Source organism: Dryobates pubescens, chromosome 7 (genome assembly GCF_014839835.1).
Source record: "Dryobates pubescens isolate bDryPub1 chromosome 7, bDryPub1.pri, whole genome shotgun sequence".
Lineage (NCBI taxonomy): Eukaryota > Metazoa > Chordata > Aves > Piciformes > Picidae > Dryobates > Dryobates pubescens.
Window position 1 is genome coordinate 44,425,509 of NC_071618.1, and position 6,000 is coordinate 44,431,508.

The window sequence follows — 6,000 nt, forward strand, 5'->3', positions numbered from 1 at the left end:
TCCTCCCTCCCAACAGAGGGGAAAAAAAAGAAAGGGAAAGGGGCAAATCCACCAAGAAATAATGTGGAGTTGGCTTGGAAGAGAGGTAAAGAATTTTCCTGTAAACAATACATATATATATATATATACACACACACAAGAATAACAGGTAAGGTTCACAAGGGCAAGGAGGAAGGATGGATGGGAGGAAAAAAACAACAATACAAAACCAGCCTCTCTCTGAAGAGGCACAGAGGCAGCAGGGAGAAGGAGCAGGCTGACCACGTGGCAAAGAAGCAGGAAGGCAGCTGCAGTAGCTCTCAGCCAGGAAAGGCAGGAGCCAAGAAGAGAGCTAATGGCTGCAATGTCCTCCCTTTTATACCCTAGCTGGGCAGGGAGGGGGGAGTGGAACAGACTCAGTTTCCCAGGGGGAAAATGCCCTGCAGGGAGGGCAAAGCACTCACAAGGATGGACATTGACCCATCACAATAGGAAAGATTCCTGCCTTTCCCTGTTTGGTAGCTGAATTCCAGGGACTTGTGATGAGGATAGCTCAGCTCAAAATTTCTTCTGACATCCAAGCCTAAGAGGACACAGTCTCAGGCTGTGTCAGGGGAGGTTTGGGCTGGAGGTTAGGAGGAAGTTTTACACAGAGAGAGTGATTGCCCATTGGAATGTGCTGCCCAGGGAGGTGGTGGAGTCACCATCCATGGAGGTGTTCAGGAGGAGAGTTAACAGGGTGCTTGGTGCCATGGGTTAGTTGATTAGGTGGTGTTGGATGATAGGCTGGACATGATGATCTTGAAGGTCTCTTCCAACCTGGTTTATTCTATTCTATTCTATTCTAAGTACTCTAATGTCAGAGCTTGAGCTGTATCTGTTTTGTGTCTCTTTACAGACAGGACACAGTGTGGGTTTCATGCTAAACAGCAGGAGAGGGCCAAAGAAAATGTGCATGATGGATTGTGGAAATGTGCTGTGGAGTCATGGACTGACAGGCTGGGTACATGCTAACAAGACACCTCTGCTTCTTTCCCACTCAGTGACTTTTTCCTGCCTCTGGAAAGCAGTGAGCTGTGGTGAGGAGTCAAGGAAGGTGGTGCACTGTGGAGCTGGGAAGGGTAAGGATATAGATTTGCACCCAGGAATTTAGAATCATAGAAGCAATAAGGTTGGAAAAGACCTCAGAGATCACCAAGTCCAACCTAGCACCCAACACCTCATGACTAACTAAACCAGGGCTTCAAGTGCCACATCCAAGCCTTTTTTGAACACCTCCAGTGATGGTGACTCCACCACCTCCCTGGGCAGCACATTGCAATGGCCAGTCACTCTGTGAAGAACTTTCTCCTCACCTCCAGCCTAAACCTCCCCTGGCACAGCTTGAGACTGTGTCCTCTTGTTCTGGTGCTGGCTGCCTGGGAGAAGAGACCAACCCCCTCCAGGCTCCAACCTCCCTGCAGGGAGTTGTAGAGAGCAAATTTAGGAGCACTCTTGTGTCTCCCAGTTTAGCTGTAATCAGAGAGCTCTCTCTGAACTTCCATTTCAGTGAAGAATCAGATGAGTCAGCCTGCAGAAGTCACCCCAGCATTCATGGTCACTATTTTGTGCAGTCACACTTCGTGGCTCAGAATTCAAATGCAAATAAACACATGCAAATTGGGCAGCAAATTATGTGAGTGTAGTGAGGAGCAGTCAGAAACCTCTGCTGGGAGAGGAGAAAAAGCCCCTTGCTTACTAAGTGTTGGATGGGACCATGCTGAGCTGGTATTTTCCTGACTGAAGACCGAGCAGTAGTGATGCCATTAATGCCCTCCTTCCCTGCCGTGAACAGCTTCCACTGTTTCTTTATCACAAGGTTCTCTTTTAAAACCTGCTTATCAGTGGTACTCAGGAGTGAATTTATGATGCAGCTCTCATAGCTGGAGCTCCCAGGCAAAGCCTGCTCTTCGTGTGCAGCCATCTGTTCCCCATCATCGTCGCTGCGAAGGTCCCTGATGATGCTTGTGTGCTCTGGGTATCCTAAGTCACCACATGGAGAAAAAGGATACTTTGGGACTGCTCTGGTGAATACACTGCTGCAAAAGGAGCTGCCAAGTTCAAGACTAGACATACCAGGACAACCACAAGCAGAGTCAAAAACCCCAACCCACAGTACCTGCATTCACCTTTCCCCCTTCCTTAAGCCAATTCCTTATGCTTCCTTAGGCCAATGTTTCAACAGCTTGGCTTAGGGCAAGTTCTGTCTTTTCTGCCTCCAAATTCTGGCAAAAAAACCTCTCCTCTCCTCTCCTCTCCTCTCCTCTCCTCTCCTCTCCTCTCCTCTCCTCTCCTCTCCTCTCCTCTCCTCTCCTCTCCTCTCCTCTCCTCTCCTCTCCTCTCCTCTCCTCTCCTCTCCTCTCCTCTCCTCTCCTCTCCTCTCCTCTCCTCTCCTCTCCTCTCCTCTCCTCTCCTCTCCTCTCCTCTCCTCTCCTCTCCTCTCCTCTCCTCTCCTCTCCTCTCCTCTCCTCTCCTCTCCTCTCCTCTCCTCTCCTCTCCTCTCCTCTCCTCTCCTCTCCTCTCCTCTCCTCTCCTCTCCTCTCCTCTCCTCTCCTCTCCTCTCCTCTCCTCTCCTCTCCTCTCCTCTCCTCTCCTCTCCTCTCCTCTCCTCTCCTCTCCTCTCCTCTCCTCTCCTCTCCTCTCCTCTCCTCTCCTCTCCTCTCCTCTCCTCTCCTCTCCTCTCCTCTCCTCTCCTCTCCTCTCCTCTCCTCTCCTCTCCTCTCCTCTCCTCTCCTCTCCTCTCCTTCCCTCTCTTTTCTTTTTCTTTCCCTTTCTTTTCTTTTTCTTTTCCCTCTCAGATGGCTTGAAAGCTTTGTCTTTGCTAGGCACCAGTGGTTCAGCAGGACAAGGTTTCCTACCACCTCATGTGACCAGCAGATTGAGAAAGATGATTCTGCCACCCTGGAGAGACCTCACCTGGAATACTGTGGCCAGCTCTGGGGCCTCCAACACAAGCAAGGTGGAGCTGCTGGGGTGGGTCCAGAGGAGGACCACAAAGAGGATCAGAGGGCTGGAGCACTTCTCCTATGAAGACAGGCTGGAAGAACTGGGGCTGTTGAGCCTGGAGGGGAGAAGGATTTGGGGAGACTTTATAACTGCTTTTCAGTATCTGAAGGGGAACTACAGAAGGGCTGGGGAAGGACTGATTAGAAGGGCTTGTAGCAATATGGTGAGGGGCAATGGTTTTAAACTGAATCAAGGTAGATGTAGATTGGACATGAGGAGGGGTAGATGGCCAGCCTGGGTGGGTAAGGAGCTTCTGAACAAATTAAGGGAAAAAAGGAGGATGTATCATCTTTGGAAGGAAGAAGAGGTAACCCAGCAGATGTGTAAGGATCTTGCTAGGTCATGTAGGAAGAAAATTAGAGAGGCAAAAGCCCATTCAGAGCTTAGCCTGGCACTGCTGTGAAGGACAACCAAAAATCCTTCTATAAATGTATTAATGGCATGAGGAGGGGCAAGGACAAGCTCCACTCCTTGGTGAACATGGAGGAGAATATTGGAACTAAAGATGAGGAAAAGGCAGAGGTGCTTAACACCTTTACCTCAATTTTTAACAGCAGGATAGGTTGTCTTCAGGACAGGTGGCCCCCTGAGCTGGCAGATGGAGTCAGGGAGCAGCACAGTTCCCCTGTGATCCAGGAGGAAGCAGTTAGAGACCTGCTCAGCCACTTGGATCCCCACAGGTCCATGGATTTCTCCATAATTTAGGCTAAGTTTCTCCATTTACTTTGAGAACAAAATCTGGCTGAAAATGGGGAAGGTAGTTGGTAGATGGATGATGGGAGAAATATTCATCTAAACAGGTCACTGCATTCAGTATTCCTGACATGAACTTCTGGAAAGCTGAAGGGAAGTTATGAAAAGAGAAGAAAAGAAAGGTCCCCTCAAAAGAAACTTCAGATAATGCCACAGAGTGTGTCAGCAGATATGGATGGAGGGATGGATGGATGGATGGGGGTGACCAGGAAAGACCATGGGGGTGACCATGGTGAAAGAGGAAAAGAAAAGGCACACTGCATGATGTGCAGCTGTTTCTCATACCCACTTTGGAAGATGGACCTTCTGATACTATTTTCTTGAGGAAAGATCTCAGGAGGGCAGAATAGAATAGAATAGAATAGAATAGAATAGAATAGAATAGAATAGAATAGAATAGAATAGAATAGAATAGAATAGAATAGAATAGAATAGAATGGGATAGGATAGGATAGGATAGGATAGGATAGGATAGGATAGGATAGGATAGGATAGGATAGGATAGGATAGGATAGAATTGAATTGACCAGGTTGGAAGAGACCTTTGAGATCATCAAGTCCAACCTATCACCCAACACCATCTAATCAACTAAACCATGGCACCAAGTGCCTCAGCCAGGCTCTTCCTAAACACCTCCAGTGATGGTGACTCCACCACCTCCCTGGGCAGCACATTCCAATGGCCAGTCACTCTGTGAAGAACTTTCTCCTCACCCCCAGCCTAAACCTCCCCTGGCACAGCTTGAGACTGTGTCCTCTTGTTCTGGTGCTGGTTGCCTGGGAGAAGAGACCAACTCCCACCTGGCTACAACCTCCCTTCAGGTAGCTGTAGAGAGCAATGAGGTCTCCCCTTTGCCTCCTCTTCTCCAGGCTACATCTTCAGCTGCCTCTCTGAAAAGCTAACTGAAACCAATTCTTGACTCCTCCTCTGGTTGCATAATCAACTGCAGCACTTATATAACTGCTGAAAACCCAACCTCCTCTCAGGTCCAAATGTACACAAAACAACTGAAGGAAACAAAAGGAGATCCAGAACATGTGTTTTACCCAACCCAAGGACCCAGTGCACTGCACAGCTGGAAGTCAAGCAATGGGTCTACTACAACCAGAATGAAGCTCACTGCATATCAGGGCCTGAGTGCATTTAGAGGAGAAAATCTCTCCCACCAAATCCAAACCCTGCAGTCCCTGCATAAATCAATGACATCATCTTTGGTGACTCACTGCCTACAGTATTTATATTCAGCAGGCTCTCTCCCTTGTGGGAAAGTGTCTGCACTGCTGAGACCCATAGCTCATTATGATCCTCAGGCAGGAGATAAAGAGGCTGTTCTCTCACCTAGCCTTAATTTCACACACTTTGCACAAGATCCCAGCAGCATTTTATTTCTTTTTTTCTCAGTTTCACAGCAATGTTGAACAGTTCTCTGTCTCCTGAGTAGTTTCATCTCATGATGTCTGGGGAGCAGCACAGAGACGAACATGTGTGAGTGCGCTCGTGTTCCTGTGTGAGAGATGAATTATCTTGGCAGGATGTTTTAACATGGTAAAACCAGGTAACACAAAGGCTCTTAAATATCTTTATTGATGATCTGGGTGAGGGGATTGAGTCCATCATCAGTAAACGTGCAGATGACAGCAAGCTGGGGGCAGGAGTTGATCTGTTAGAGGGTTGGAGAGCTCTGCAGAGGGACCTCGACAGGCTGGGCAGATGGGCAGAGTCCAAGGGCAGGAGATTGAACACATCCAAGTAACTCAGTTTAGGAAAGATGTTGAGTTGCTGGAAGGTGTCCAGAGAAGGGCAACAAAGCTGGGGAGGGGTCTGGAGCACAGCCCTGTGAGGAGAGGCTGAGGGAGCTGGGGTTGCTTAGCCTGCAGAAGAGGAGGCTCAGGGGAGACCTTGTTCTCTCCAACTCCCTGAAGGGAGGTTGTAGCCAGGTGGGGGTTGGTCTCTTCTCCCAGGCAACCAGCACCAGAACAAGAGGACACAGTCCCAAGCTGTGCCAGGGAAGGTTTAGGCTGGATGTTAGGAAGAAGTTCTTCCCAGCAAGAGAGACTGGCCATTGGAATGTGCTGCCCTGGGAGGTGGTGGAGTCACCATCCCTGGAGGTGTTTAGAAAGAGACTGGATGAGGCACTTGGTGCCATGGTTTAGTTGATTAGATGGTGTTGGGTGAAATGTTGGACTCGATGATCTTGAAGGTCTTTTCCAACCTGGTCTGGT